Raw genomic sequence first — 15,066 nt, forward strand, 5'->3', positions numbered from 1 at the left:
TGTTCCAAAACAATCAAAAATAACTTGTTTAAATGACTGGTGTCCTGTTGCTTTGACCCCCATCATCAGCAAATGTTTTGAGAGACTAATCAGAGACTAATCTGCTCTGTATTGCCACTCTCTCTTGACCTGCTGCAGTTTGCTTACCGCAACAACCGCTCCACTGATGATGCCATTGCATCTACAATACACACTGCTCTCTCCCACCTGGAAAAAAAGAACACTTATGTGAGAATGCTGTTTGCAGACTACAGCTCAGCATTCAACACCATAGTGCCCTCCAAGCTAGATGAGAAACTCCAGGCTCTGGGCTTAAACAGCTCGCTGTGCAGCTGGATCCTGGACTTCCTGTCAAGCAGACGCCAGGTGGTTAGAATAGGCAGCAACATCTCCTCATCACTGACCCTCAACACTGGAGCCCCACAGGGCTGTGTTCTCAGCTCACTACTGTATTCCTTGTACACACATGACTGTGTGGCAACACATAGCTCCAATGCCATCATTAAGTTTGCTGATGACACGACGGTGGTAGGTCTGATCAGTGACAATGATGAAACAGCCTACAGAGAGGAGGTGCACACTCTGAACACTGGTGTCAGGAGCACAACCTCTCCCTCAACGTCAGTAAGAAAAAGGAGCTTGTGGTGGACTTCAGAAGAAAAGACAGAGAACACAGTCCCATCACCATCAATGGAGCACCAGTGGAGAGAGTCAGCAGCTTCAAGTTCCTGGGTGTCCACATCACTGAGGAACTCACATGGTCCATCTACACTGAAGTCGTTGTGAAGAAGGCTCATCAGCACCTCTTCTTCCTGAGACGGCTGAGGAAGTTTGGAATGAACCGCCACATCCTCACACGGTTCTACACCTGCACTGTGGAGAGCATCCTGACTGGCTGCATCTCCGCCTGGTACGGCAATAGCACCGCCCACAACCGCAAAGCACTGCAAAGGGTGGTGCGAACTGCCAGACACATCATCGGAGGTGAGCTTCCCTCCCTCCAGGAAATATATACAAGGCGGTGTGTGAAAAAAGCTCGGAGGATCATCAGAGACTCCAGCCACCCGAGCCATGGGCTGTTCTCACTGCTACCATCAGGTAGGCGGTATCGCGGCATCAGGACCCGCACCAGCTGACTTCATGATAGCTTCTTCCCCCAAGCAATCAGACTTTTGAACTCTTGATCTCCCACGATCAAAATACATCAAAATACATCAGCACTGCACTTTATTACCCTTACTCTTATATCTCACTGTCATAAATTATATTATTATTATTATATTATGTTCTCTCTTAACAACTGACTATCAACTGACAGCCTGAATGTCAATACAGTACAATTCTGTACATTCCATATTTATATACTTTTTTATATATTTCTATTTTTTATTTTTATTGAATAATGTGTATCTATATAGTGCGTATTGTATACTGTACAGTGTATGTTATTATTTGTATACTGTTGAGTGTAATTATGTGTATAACAGATGTTTAAATTGTGTTGTGTTGATTTGATGTTATTGTAAATTGGTACTGTCTCATCACTGTCACGACTGCTATGTTGATCGGAACTGCACCCAAGAATTTCACACACCATTGCACTTGTGTATATGGCTGTGTGACAATAAAGTGATTTGATTTGATTTGATTTGAAGGTGTGTAAAGAGTTTTACAGATGTATATGTTCAATAGCTAAAGTTATATACAGGTGCATCTCAATAAATTAGAATGTTGTGGAAAAGTTCATTTATTTCAGTAATTCAACTCAAATTGTGAAACTCGTGTATTAAATAAATTCAATGCACAGAGACTGAAGTAGTTTAAGTTTTAATTGCTTTAATTACTGCCTCAATTCGGCGTGGCATGGAGGTGATCAGTTTGTGGCACTGCTGAGGTGGTATGGAAGCCCAGGTTTCTTTGACAGTGGCCTTCAGCTCATCTGCATTTTTTGGTCTCTTGTTTCTCATTTTCCTCTTGACAATACCCCATAGATTCTCTATGGGGTTCAGGTCTGGTGAGTTTGCTGGCCAGTCAAGCACACCAACACCATGGTCATTTAACCAACTTTTGGTGCTTTTGGCAGTGTGGGCAGGTGCCAAATCCTGCTGGAAAATGAAATCAGCATCTTTAAAAAGCTGGTCAGCAGAAGGAAGCATGAATTGCTCCAAAATTTCTTGGTAAACGGGTGCAGTGACTTTTTTGGTTTTCAAAAAACACAATGGACCAACACCAGCAGATGACATTGCACCCCAAATCATCACAGACTGTGGAACCTTAACACTGGACTTCAAGCAACTTGGGCTATGAGCTTCTCCACCCTTCCTCCAGACTCTAGGACCTTGGTTTCCAAATGAAATACAAAACTTGCTCTCATCTGAAAAGAGGACTTTGGACCACTGGGCAACAGTCCAGTTCTTCTTCTCCTTAGCCCAGGTAAGACGCCTCTGACGTTGTCTGTGGTTTAGAAGTGGCTTAACAAGAGGAATACGACAACTGTAGCCAAATTCCTTGACACGTCTGTGTGTGGTGGCTCTTGATGCCTTGACCCCAGCCTCAGTCCATTCCTTGTGAAGTTCACCCAAATTCTTGAATCGATTTTGCTTGACAGTCCTCATAAGGCTGCGGTTCTCTCAGTTGGTTGTGCATCTTTTTCTTCCACACTTTTCCCTTCCACTCAACTTTCTGTTAACATGCTTGGATACAGCACTCTGTGAACAGCCAGCTTCTTTGGCAATGAATGTTTGTGGCTTACCCTCCTTGTGAAGGGTGTCAATGATTGTCTTCTGGACAACTGTCAGATCAGCAGTCTTCCCCATGATTGTGTAGCCTAGTGAACCAAACTGAGAGACCATTTTGAAGGCTCAGGAAAACTTTGCAGGTGTTTTGAGTTGATTAGCTGATTGGCATGTCACCATATTCTAATTTGTTGAGATAGTGAATTGGTGGGTTTTTGTTAAACGTGAGCCAAAATCATCACAATTAAAAGAACCAAAGACTTAAACTACTTCAGTCTGTGTGCATTGAATTTATTTAATACACGAGTTTCACAATTTGAGTTGAATTACTGAAATAATTGAACTTTTCCACGGCATTCTAATTTATTGAGATGCACCTGTATATATGGCTAACCTGTGTGTGAAATGGAAGGGTTTGTGCTGTGACTGTACTTTAAATCTTTACATGAGTTATTTATGAGCTCTTTATGTGTATTATTGGTCAGTCAGACCAATAAAATCTTCAAAGTTTTTATACCTTATTTGACATTTTAAATATGCAGAGGCAGGGCAAATTGCACTTAAATGCCGCAAATGATTTGACTAACTATTTTATTTGGTAATATTCAAAGTAATTGAAGCTATCAGAACATGTGGAAAATACACCTGAGTAGACACTGTAAATAGAGTTTTGTTTTTTACTGTATTCAGAGCTCATTCTGCAATTTTGGGGTTTCCAGACAGACACCTATAAGCCCTCGTAGCCAATTTCACACACTGATTTGTACCCAATTTAACAATATTTCTGCTGGACAGTGCAGTTATAGCTAATAAATGAATGAATAATTGATTGAATGATTGATTGAATTGCACCTCAATCGGTTATCACCTGTACTTGTATCTTTTTATGATTATACACTATACCTGATGTTATACGCAGATTAATTCTCTACAATGAGAATAGCTCTTAAAAATGTGTAACTGACTTTTCCTAAACAATTACTGATTTAAAAATGGATGTTATGTTAAAATAACCAGAGATTCCCAGACACTGTAATAGGTTGAAATAGAACAGGAATAGAAAACTGTCAAATGTCAAAACAACAGTCTGATATTGAATACAAACAATTCAGTGAATGCTAACATGAGTTAAAGAATTCATTTATTCTACATGTGTAGATGTTGAAGCAAAGCAATGCGATATTTACACATTTTGATCATGTGCTATTCATAAAGGTTCTCCCGGTATCGCCACCCCACACTAGGTCTTTGCCTCATCTTGGCCACCCCAGTAAAAATGTCCTGGATACGCCACTGAATAGTGAACGCGTGGCTCTCAAGACGCATTTTAAAACACTGAACCGCGTTCAACGTTACACACCGTCTTAAAAACGCAACTCTCACGACGCAAGAAAAAGCAGTGAAACGCAGGTCTTGAGGCGCATTTTAAAACGTTGAACCGCGTTCAAATGACGCACCGTCTTAAAAACGCAACTCTCACGACGCGAGGAAAAAACAGCGAGACGCGACGCAACGAATAAAGACGTAGGCCTACCAACAATTAAAAATAACGCAGACGGAAAGCAAGAATGCGTCCTCTGTGAATAGACCCAAAGTAAACTTTATTTTTCCCTCTATGAACATTTTTCTTGAATTATAGTCTTAAGTTATTACTGCTTTTACTTACTTAATTTGATGTATTCCATTCGAATTCCGTGGGACTCTGCTCAAATGCAGCTTTCCCTCAGACAAGTACGCGGGGCGTTGGGGCTTGTACCTGAGGTAAAGGTCGTCTACCCCGTCTAAAATTGGTACTTTTATTCACCAAAGTGGCATTCAGCTGATCACAATGTATAGTCAGCATATTAATAACATGAAAAATTACTATTACAATTTGAATTTTTTTTTCAGAACTTCTTAAACTACTTCAAAGTGTTCTCATCAAAAAATCCTTCACTTGCAGCAATGACAGCTTTGCAGATCCTTGGCATTCTAGCTGTCAGTTTGTCCAGATACTCAGGTGATATTTCACCACACACTTCCTGTGGAACTTGCCATAGATGTGGCTGTCTTGTCGGCACTTCTCACGCACCTTACAGTCTAGCTGATCCCACAAATGCTCAATGGGGTTAAGATCTATAACACTCTTTTCCAATTATCTGTTGTCCAATGTCTGTGTTTCTTTGCCCACTCTAACATTTTCTTTTTGTTTTTCTGTTTCAAAAGTGGATTTTTCTTTGCAATTCTTCCCATAAAGCCTGCAACCTTGAGTCTTCTCTTTACTGTTGTACATGAAACTGATGTTGAGCGGGTAGAATTCAATGAAGCTGTCAGCTGAGGATATGTGAGGCATCTGTTTCTCAAACTAGAGACTCTGATGTACTTATCCTCTTGTTTAGTTGTACATCTGGCCTTCCACATCTCTTTCTGTCCTTGTTAGAGCCAGTTGTTCTTTGTCTTTGAAGACTGTAGTGTACACCTTTATATGAAATCTTCAGTTTTTTGGCAATTTCAAACATGTTATAGCCTTCATTCCTCAAAACAATTATTGACTGACGAGTTTCTAGAGAAATCTGTTTCTTTTTTGCCATTTTTGACCTAATATTGACCTTAAGACATGCCAGTCTATTGCAAACTGTGGCAACTCAAAAACAAACACAAAGACAATGTTAAGCTTCATTTAATGAACCAAATAGCTTTCAACTGTGTTTGATATAATGGCAAGTGATTTTCTAGTACCAAATTAGCAATTTAGCATGATTACTCAAGCATAAGGTGTTGGAGTGATGGCTGCTGGAAATGGAGCCTATCTAGATTTAATCAAAAATGACTTTTTCAAATAGTGATGGTGCTGTTCTTTTTACATCAGTAATGTCCTGACAATACTTTGTGATCAGGTGAATGCCACTTTGGTACCAATTTCCTTCCGAAACAGCAAAATCTGTACATTATTCCAAACTTTTGGCCACCAGTGTACATACAGTAATTTGCTGTATTTAGTTTTGTTACTGTATTAATTAGATAAAAAGTAATTTACTGTTATTAATGAGTGACATCACAGCAATTACACATGATGCATTGGATATTACAGTTAAATACTGTATTGTTATATTGCAGTAATTTACTGATCATTTTACAGTTATTTACCCTAAAAACTACAGTAAGGGTTAACATTGTGGGGGTGATACATTTTTCATATATATTCATATATACTGTATATATATTTAACAGGTAGGCCCTACTTACATTTTGAACTAAACTAATAAACTCCCCAGGAACAGGAGTGCTAAAATTTGAAAGCTAAAAAATACATTTTATTCATGATTCCCTCAAGAGAAATCAGAATCCACACGCCCGCACACACTGCATTACACATTTAGGTCCACCTAGTGGCGGACCCAGATGATATGCAACCACCCAACAACTGCACACATCTCCAGCAGTGCTATAACAACAGCTTCCTCTGCATTTCTTTGTTGTCTTGTCTCACTGCAGCAGGCCCCTCACCTCACAGTAAAATTCTCACTGCAGTTGCTTTGGAGGAGGATGTGTCTAAACCTTCCAAAACACCAGCGCTTTGAGAGATATGAATATTTACTATGCCGTGAGCCCACAACCTTCAGCGGACAAGCTGCTTCGATGTAAAAATGTAAAAGTGAGTGGGGTCTGCGTGCGAGGGCCAGAAGCAGCCACACTTCACACTGGCATAAATTACTGGGAGCAGTTTGCAAATAAACAAAGCTGCTGTCTCTCATAAATTCTGTGCGTAATTACGTACTGCAGATGCAAGGAGGGAGGCAATGAGATGCAGGCAGACGTTATTTATCTCATGAAGTCACTGGTGCTGCAGACAAGATGGAGATGATCAAATATTAAAGAGCAGCATATGGAGGTGATGGGTTTTCAGAGGCCAAGAGCAATGCAGGGAAAAAGGAGAGAGAGAGAGAGATGGAGAGACAGAATGAGAAAGAAGGAGTGGGTGTGAGACAGATAAAGAGAGAGAGCCAGCTAGAGAGGAAAGATGAGGAAGAAGTGAGTGTGAGAAAAATGGTGAGAGAGTATGTGTGTAGGGGAGTAAATGAGAGAGAGAAAGTGGAGAAAAAAAGGCTAGATTACTTGCCGTGTCAAACCAGAGTCGACCTAGATGTCAGCTGTATAGAGATAGGGCTTGTGAATTCTGTATGTTTGGCCAGAGCGTGCAAGGGAGCTGGATGGATGTGATTGAGGCTGGGGAGCAGGGGGAAGGGAGGAGCAGCTCTCCTTCTCCTCATCCATTGTCATTATAAGCCATTCTCAATGCCCTGTTTTTATGAGGCCAACACAGAGACCCAGCTTGTTAAAGGAATGCTCTGGGTTCAATGCATGTTAAGCAACATAATAATTTTGACTTGTCCTTCCATAATAATAATAATAAAAAAATAAAAAAATTAATTAAAAAAAATTAAAAAAAATTAATGGTTACAGTTAGGCACTTACAAATGAAAAGAACGGGGCCAGTCCATAAACGCTAAAATACACACTGTTACAAAATTAGGGTACAATGGGGCTAAAGGCCCGCAGGGTGAAATGCACTTTCGATTTTATTTTCTCCCAAAACACTAAACAGCAACAAAAACTACCACAGTACTTTCCTTAACACCTGTTTGTCACTATACACAGCAAAATATTCCTGACCCATGTTATTGTCTAAAGTTTGAATTTAAGGTGATTTGATTTAATATTTAATACTTTTTAAAATGTTGAAAATATATGTAGCTAATAAGAATACCTGAAATTGAATTTTTTTTGACAAAAAACATATTAAAGTTGACATATTTTTCATTAGAAATATTGTCCCTACTCCAAAACGTTGTTGCTTGTTCATTTTACTTAAAGGTGCACTCAGTAAAGTTTTCCTCATTTAAAAAGTATTAAAAAGTACTCCTAAAGAAATTAATTGTAATTTTGAAACATATATATAAAATCGTGGCCACTCATTAAAATGAAGACTCCAGTCATATCAATAATCTTATAAAGCTGTTTTATTCTACATGGAGAGGGTCAGCACATGGGGGCTGCCAGTGCCATGTTAGAATCACATGACTGCCGAATACTACTAGCTTAATCTCAGCAACCGTCCTGTTATTTGACACTTCAACTCATTGATTAAATTAATCGGGTGACTGTGAATAGTGAATTTCTATAATGGTGTTGGTAACTGAAAACTGCTGTGTTTGAATGATGCTAGGTCACTAGGTGTCAGTGTAAGTCCAACATGACAAATTAAAAACATTATTGAGTGCACCTTTAATTAAAATAAACTAAAGCAGCACAATTCTAGAACATTTGGTCACAACTTGATTTAATTGCGTTCTATCCATTAACATTTGTAAAACAGAAGTTTACTCAATCCATTTGAGTTGGGACTACACAAATACTTTTTGGTGGTGTTAAAGGATTAGTTCACCCAAAAATGATAATCCTCTCATGATTTACTCACCTTTAAGTCATCCCAGATGTGTATGTCTTTCCTTTTTCAGCAGAACTGAAATTAAGATTTTTACAAGTACATTTCAGCTCTGTATGTCCATACAATGAAAGCGAACAGGTGCCATCTGTATGTCTATACAATGAATGCGAATGGGTGCCATTAGACTGCTGGCTATTTGACAGTCCAAAAGGCATATTTAGGCAGCATAAAAGTAATCCACACGACTCCAGTCGATCAATTAATGTCTTCTGAAGCAAATCAATATGTTTGTGAAAAAGAATAAATCAATAATTAAAACTTTATTAACTTTTAAAAACTGCTTCCTTCTACCAGTTGACCCATCACGGAGCTGTTAGGTCATTTCAAATAGCAATACAGCAGTGGGCGGAAGCACAGTTAAAGTTAAAAACGTTTTAATTATCAATTTGTTTCTTACACAAACCTATCGATTTGCTTCAGAAGACATTGATTGATCGATTGGAGTCATGTGGATTACTTTTATGTTGCCTAAATTTGCCATTTGGACCATCAAACAGCCAGCAGCATCACAGCACCCATTCACTTTCATTGTGTGGACAAAAAGAGCTGAAATGTGCTTATAAAATGTTAATTTCGGTTCTGCTGAAGAAGGAAAGTCATACACTTCTGGGATGGCTTAAAGGTGAGTAAATCAAGAGAAAATTAAAATTTTTGGGTGAACTAATCCTTTAATGTAGCATTGATGAAACTAGGCAGGGTATTTCCATTTCCCAGCATGCTTTACATGGGACTCGATAGGAAGAGTAATGTTAAAATTAAGTGTTATTTTATGTGTTTGTGTGCAAAATGAATATAAAGGGGAATACTTGTTTTTTTGTTTATGTTGAGATTTAGAAGAGTTTCTGTTATGTTGGAGTTTTGGGTGTTTCCATTATGGTGAAGAGTGAAGCTTGAGCTAACAATGAGGACAGGTAAATTTCACACATGAAATTAATTACTTGCTTCTTTGAGGAAATGCTGTGATAAACTACCCTCTGTAGTGCTTCCAACCAGCATGTATTTAACATGCTAACATTCACTTTCACTAATTAGTACATTTAGACATAAAAGAGATTTATTTGAGTTACACAGACATGTCTAATTTTGTTGTGTTTACCTAATTCAACTAGGTTCTTTCTACATAATGTGTTTGTGTTGAGATTACATACTAATTTTAAGTTAAGAAAACTAATTTCAAACACATGAATTCACTGTCCACGACTGAATCGATTTCAGGCAAAGAGGTTTTTTTTTTTTTTTTAGTGTATATTTACTCTATATCACTTTAACCCCCTGGGGGCCTTGTACCCAAAATGTGGGACCTTTTTTCCTCCTTAAAATAATATTTTAACTCATTTAAAACAACCTTCCGTTATTATTTGTTTTCACACAAATTATGTTGCTCCATCAATATTCAATAAAAAGGAATGTATTTTTTTAAATCTTGATAAACTTTGTGACCAGAAAAAAAAGCACATTTCGCAATAAATGTAGGAAATCATGACCACTCACATTAAAATTTAGACTCTAGTCATATCAGTAACATTATAAAAGCTGTTTTATTCTACATGGAGAGGGTCCACACATGGGGGCTGCCGTGTTAGAATCACATGACCAGCCGAATACTACTCGCTTAATCTCAGTATCTGTCCTGTTATTTGACACTTTCACTCATTAAAGTAATCATGGCTGACTGTGAATGCTAAATTTCTACAATGGCATCTGAAACTGAAAACTACTGATTTTAAATGATGCTGCATCCAAGCCGCTAAGTGTAAGTGTAAGTCCAAGATGACACAAAGATAAAAGTTACTGAGTGCACCTTTAAGGTGTGCGTTTAGCTCCGTTGTACCCTATAGTCACAAGATGTAAACAATATACATGCTAACATGATTTTAGTGATAAAATCGCTAACTAACCTCATCTGGACAAGTTAATATTCAATATTACATCTTTGTTTTCATGACAACGAAACACAAATATTTCGGTATTGGCTCTTATTTGTTTTTATACGAGATTTTTATGATCCATTGTAATTGTAACCGCTTTTTTATTTTATTAAATTTTTTTAGGAATATTCGGGGTTCAACACAAGTTAAGCTCAATTGGCAGCATTTGCAGGGGTGTAAAGTAATTGAGTAAAAGTATTATACTTAAGTATTATTTTTTGGATTTGTACTTTACTCGAGTGCAATTTCAACGGAATACTTGTACTTTCACTTAATTACATTTCCAAAGAATTGTTTTTTTTTTACCTTTTACTCCTTTCAATTTTATTTAAACTTGAAAAGTACTCGACATTTTGCAGATTATTTTCTTTCCTTTTACTGGACTGAAGCTACCTTTTCACTGTATCTGACAAATGACAGATGACAGACCAGAGGTTAGTCATTTCAAATGGAGTGTCGAACGGTGGCTGTGTGGAGTTCTGACCATTTGCAGAGGCCAAATTTCTAATATGATTTGAGCTTCGGATACGTTGAAATATTTGTGCGACTAGACCATACGTGACCGCCTGACTGACTGTGATGTATTAATTCAAATCTATGAGCACGAAGTGAGAAACACTGACAGTTTTGTCCTAAACTTTATTCTACACCTGCTACTTCTACAGACTGGACAGTTATAAAGTAAAAAAAATGATCATTCGCATTGCATATATATATATATATATATATATATATATATATATACAATTAATTAAATGTGTACATGTCATCTATTTCTACATTTGCCTTCATATTTAAATCATATCTATGAATTTCTACTCTCTATTTGATCAATTATTATCATTGTTGTTGTTGTTGTTAGACAACTATTAATTATAATAGTAACTATAAAACCAGCAATAATAATGATGATAATAATGGTAATAAAAGAATTGAATCTGAGTAAATATTATGAATTTGATTAAATTCATCCATCCATTGGTAGCAAACCTCAGAAAACAATTCACAAAACCAACAAATACAAACTTTCTTAAATGTCTCTATGTCTCAAGGGGTTAGGTGCTCTGACATCACGGGCAGTTCCGAAGTGAAATGTCCACTGTGTGGCGCTAAAAGCGAGTGAAATGATCAACAAAACTGACCTCCCTGCCCTAAACCTTATACATAAACATAACCGATAGTGTCATAAAAAGCAATGTGACATGAAAAACACAATTTCTGAAGCAACCATGTCATTTTGTGGTGCTTCTATGACACTTTCGGCTCACGTGTCCACCCGTACCCCGGTGCTTTACGTCCCAAGTGCAACACTCCGTGCAATTTGATCACACTTGAACAAGCTTGTAAATGTAGTTGATTACACCGTGTAACACTGGGTAGTAAGTGTTATTTCCTAATTGCTTATGCCTCAAAAGTATAGAAAATGGCTATTATTCCCCACAAACTTTGCTTTTGTGACCAAGTGATATTTTGAAATTTACCTATTTTCTAGAATATTCCACATAGATTCAGTGCTGAGTAAACTTGGAGTAACTTCTTGAACTTTCCAGTAATATAAATAGTAGTATAAATACAGGGGCCTTAAGCCCACCAGTTCAGTTTAGTTCCAGCTGCCTAAGTGGATACATACACTATATTGCCAAAAGTATTCGCTCACCCATCCAAATAATTGAATTCAGGTGTTCCAATCACTTCCATGGCCACAGGTGTATAAAATGAAGCACCTAGGCATGCAGACTGCTTCTACAAACATTTGTGAAAGAATGGGCCGCTCTCAGGAGCTCAGTGAATTCCAGCGTGGTACTGTGATAGGATGCCACCTGTGCAACAAGTCCAGTCGTGAAATTTCCTCGCTACTAAATATTCCACAGTCAACTGTCAGTGGTATTATAACAAAGTGGAAGCGATTGGGAATGACAGCAACTCGGCCACGAAGTGGTAGGCCACGTAAAATGACAGAGCGGGGTCAGCGGATGCTGAGGCACATAGTGCGCAGAGGTCGCCAACTTTCTGCTAGAGTCAATCGCTACAGACCTCCAAAGTTCATGTGGCCTTCAGATTAGCTCAAGAACAGTGCGTAGAGAGCTTCATGGAATGGGTTTCCATGGCCGAGCAGCTGCATCCGAGCCATACATCACCAAGTGCAATGCAAAGCGTCGGATGCAGTGGTGTAAAGCACGCCGCCACTGGACTCTAGAGCAGTGGAGAAGCGTTCTCTGGAGTGACAAATCACGCTTCTCCATCTGGCAATCTGATGGACGAGTCTGGGTTTGGCGGTTGCCAGGAGAACGGTACTTGTCTGACTGCATTGTGCCAACTGTGAAGTTTGGTGGAGGGGGGATTATGGTGTGGGGTTGTTTTTCAGGAGCTGGGCTTGGCCTCTTAGTTCCAGTGAAAGGAACTCTGAATGCTTCAGCATACCAAGAGATTTTGGACAATTCCATGCTCCCAACTTTGTGGGAACAGTTTGGAGATGGCCCCTTCCTGTTCCAACATGACTGCGCACCAGTGCACAAAGCAAGGTCCATAAAGACATGGATGAGCGAGTTTGGTGTGGAAGAACTTGACTGGCCTGCACAGAGTCCTGACCTCAACCCGATAGAGCACCTTTGGGATGAATTTGAGCGAAGACTGTGAGCCAGGCCTTCTCGTCCAACATCAGTGTCTGACCTCACAAATGCGCTTCTGGAAGAATGGTCAAAAATTCCCATAAACACACTCCTAAACCTTGTGGAAAGCCTTCCCAGAAGAGTTGAAGCTGTTATAGCTGCAAAGGGTGGGCCGACGTCATATTAAACCCTATGGATTAAGAATGGGATGTCACTTAAGTTCATATGCGTCTAAAGGCAGACGAGCGAATACTTTTGGCAATATAGTGTATCTGCATTCCATATCTGGAAGCATCTGCTAAGATGTGTGAGGCCTACAAGGCATATTTCGGCATGCCTCTCGGGTATCAAGACAAACCCTGGGCACCTCATTTCACCTGCGAGAACAGCAAAAAAACTCTGAAAGTTAAGATGGACAATTGTTGCTCGGAATTTTGTTATAAAATGTGTTAATTTTTAAAATTGTAAAAGTTTTTAATTTTAAAATGTTTTACAATTTTAAATGTTATTGAAAAAAATATATCATATATGAAAAATGTCTTACACGTTAGTCATGGGTGAAATAAATTTATTTTTGTAGGATGGTACAGAGGGGAAACGAGAGCCATGAAGTTCGCTATCCCAAGAATTTTGCAGGAACCCACTGACCACTCAAGCAACTGCTACTTCTGCATGGTGGATCCTTCCAAACGTCGGACTGGCAAGAATGCACCTGCTATCACGTATCCGGACCTTCCTTCATCCATCTCCCCGGTGCCACACTGCCATGAGCTCCCCGTACCCACTCCTCCGGAGAGAGAGCAAGTGTGAGAAAGACGTTGTAGATCCAGATGACAATTTCAGAGGTGGAGCTGAGGAGAGAAACCCATACTACCCCAACCAAAAAGACCTCAATGACTTGATTAGAGATCTTGGTTTCACCAAGTCCAGTGCCGAGCTTTTGACATCTAGGCTCAAGCAGTGGAACTTGTTGGATGAAAGTGTGCAAGTCGCAGATCAAAGGAAGTGTCACCAACCTTTTTCCAGCTTCTTCACCCGTCAAGATGGGCTCTGCTTCTGCCACAATGTGACCAGTCTGTTCGAGGCAATCGAAATCGCCTGTAACCAGAATGAGTGGCGCCTCTTCATTGACAGCTCATCCAGGAGCCTCAAAGCCGTGCTGCTCCCCTGGCTCACTCGGTGCACCTCAAAGAGGATTACAACAGCATCAAGACCTTTCTGGACGCCTTGAAGTATGATGAGTACATTTGGTGGCTGATTCGTGAAAGTGATTTACAGTATAATCTCGCAAAACTACTCACTTCTAAATGTTTTGTAGTAATTTTTGTATAACTTTAGTATAAATACATGTTAATTTGGATTCATATGTTGTTTTTTTCTGACTTTATGTGAACGAAAAGACACAAGTTCACCCGTTTTCTCATTGGAAATAGGTACATTTCAAAATATCACTGTCCTGGTCACAAAAGCAAAGTTTGTGGGGAATATTAGCCATTTTCTATACTTTTGAGGCATAAGCAATTAGGAAATAACACTGAATACCCAGGAACAAAAATTGTGTTACATAGTGTTATGTTATGCAAACGTTAAAATGAGTCATGCTCTGTAGTTAAGGTGTTATATGTCATAAGACCGCATTGTGTGAGGAACAGAGTGAAAAGTTAATGTTTATGAACTGATAATCTGCCGTTTTACTCGTGATTTGAGTGAAAGGGGATAAAAGTCATTGTTGTTTTAGTGCCTCTAGTGTTCAATAATTTTGCAAAAATGTAGTTATTGTAACAAGACTCTTTGACCAGGTTGTGAAAGCCACTGGGGGAGAAAAATGACGGTCGTCGGAGACAGTAAAAAGGCGACTGAACAAACCAAACAAATTTAACAACGTATTCTCTCACACAATCTCTTCTCTTGGTTTCATTCTAGTTAGGAAAAAGGTTACTTTTTTAATAAAGTACAAAGTTCTTAAGTTTTCACTTTCACTCAAGTATGTTTTTAGCTAAATACTTGGACTTTTAATTGAGTACAATTTTCACTCAGTATCCATACTTTCACTTAAGTATAATTTCTGAGTACTTTTACACCCCTGAGCATTTGTAGCATAATGTTGATTACAACAAAGAATATTTTCAACTTGTCCCTGGTTACATTGAGGCACTTACTACACTTTTATTCTTCTGTTAAAACAACATTTTGCCACAAATGCTGTCGATTGAGCTTAACTTTATTGAACCTGAAACATTCACTACTTCATTTATGGCCATAACCAAAATAGAACAATATAACCAAGATAGACCCCCCAAATATTC

The sequence above is a fragment of the Myxocyprinus asiaticus genome, chromosome 14, assembly GCF_019703515.2.
Source record: "Myxocyprinus asiaticus isolate MX2 ecotype Aquarium Trade chromosome 14, UBuf_Myxa_2, whole genome shotgun sequence".
Taxonomy (NCBI): domain Eukaryota; kingdom Metazoa; phylum Chordata; class Actinopteri; order Cypriniformes; family Catostomidae; genus Myxocyprinus; species Myxocyprinus asiaticus.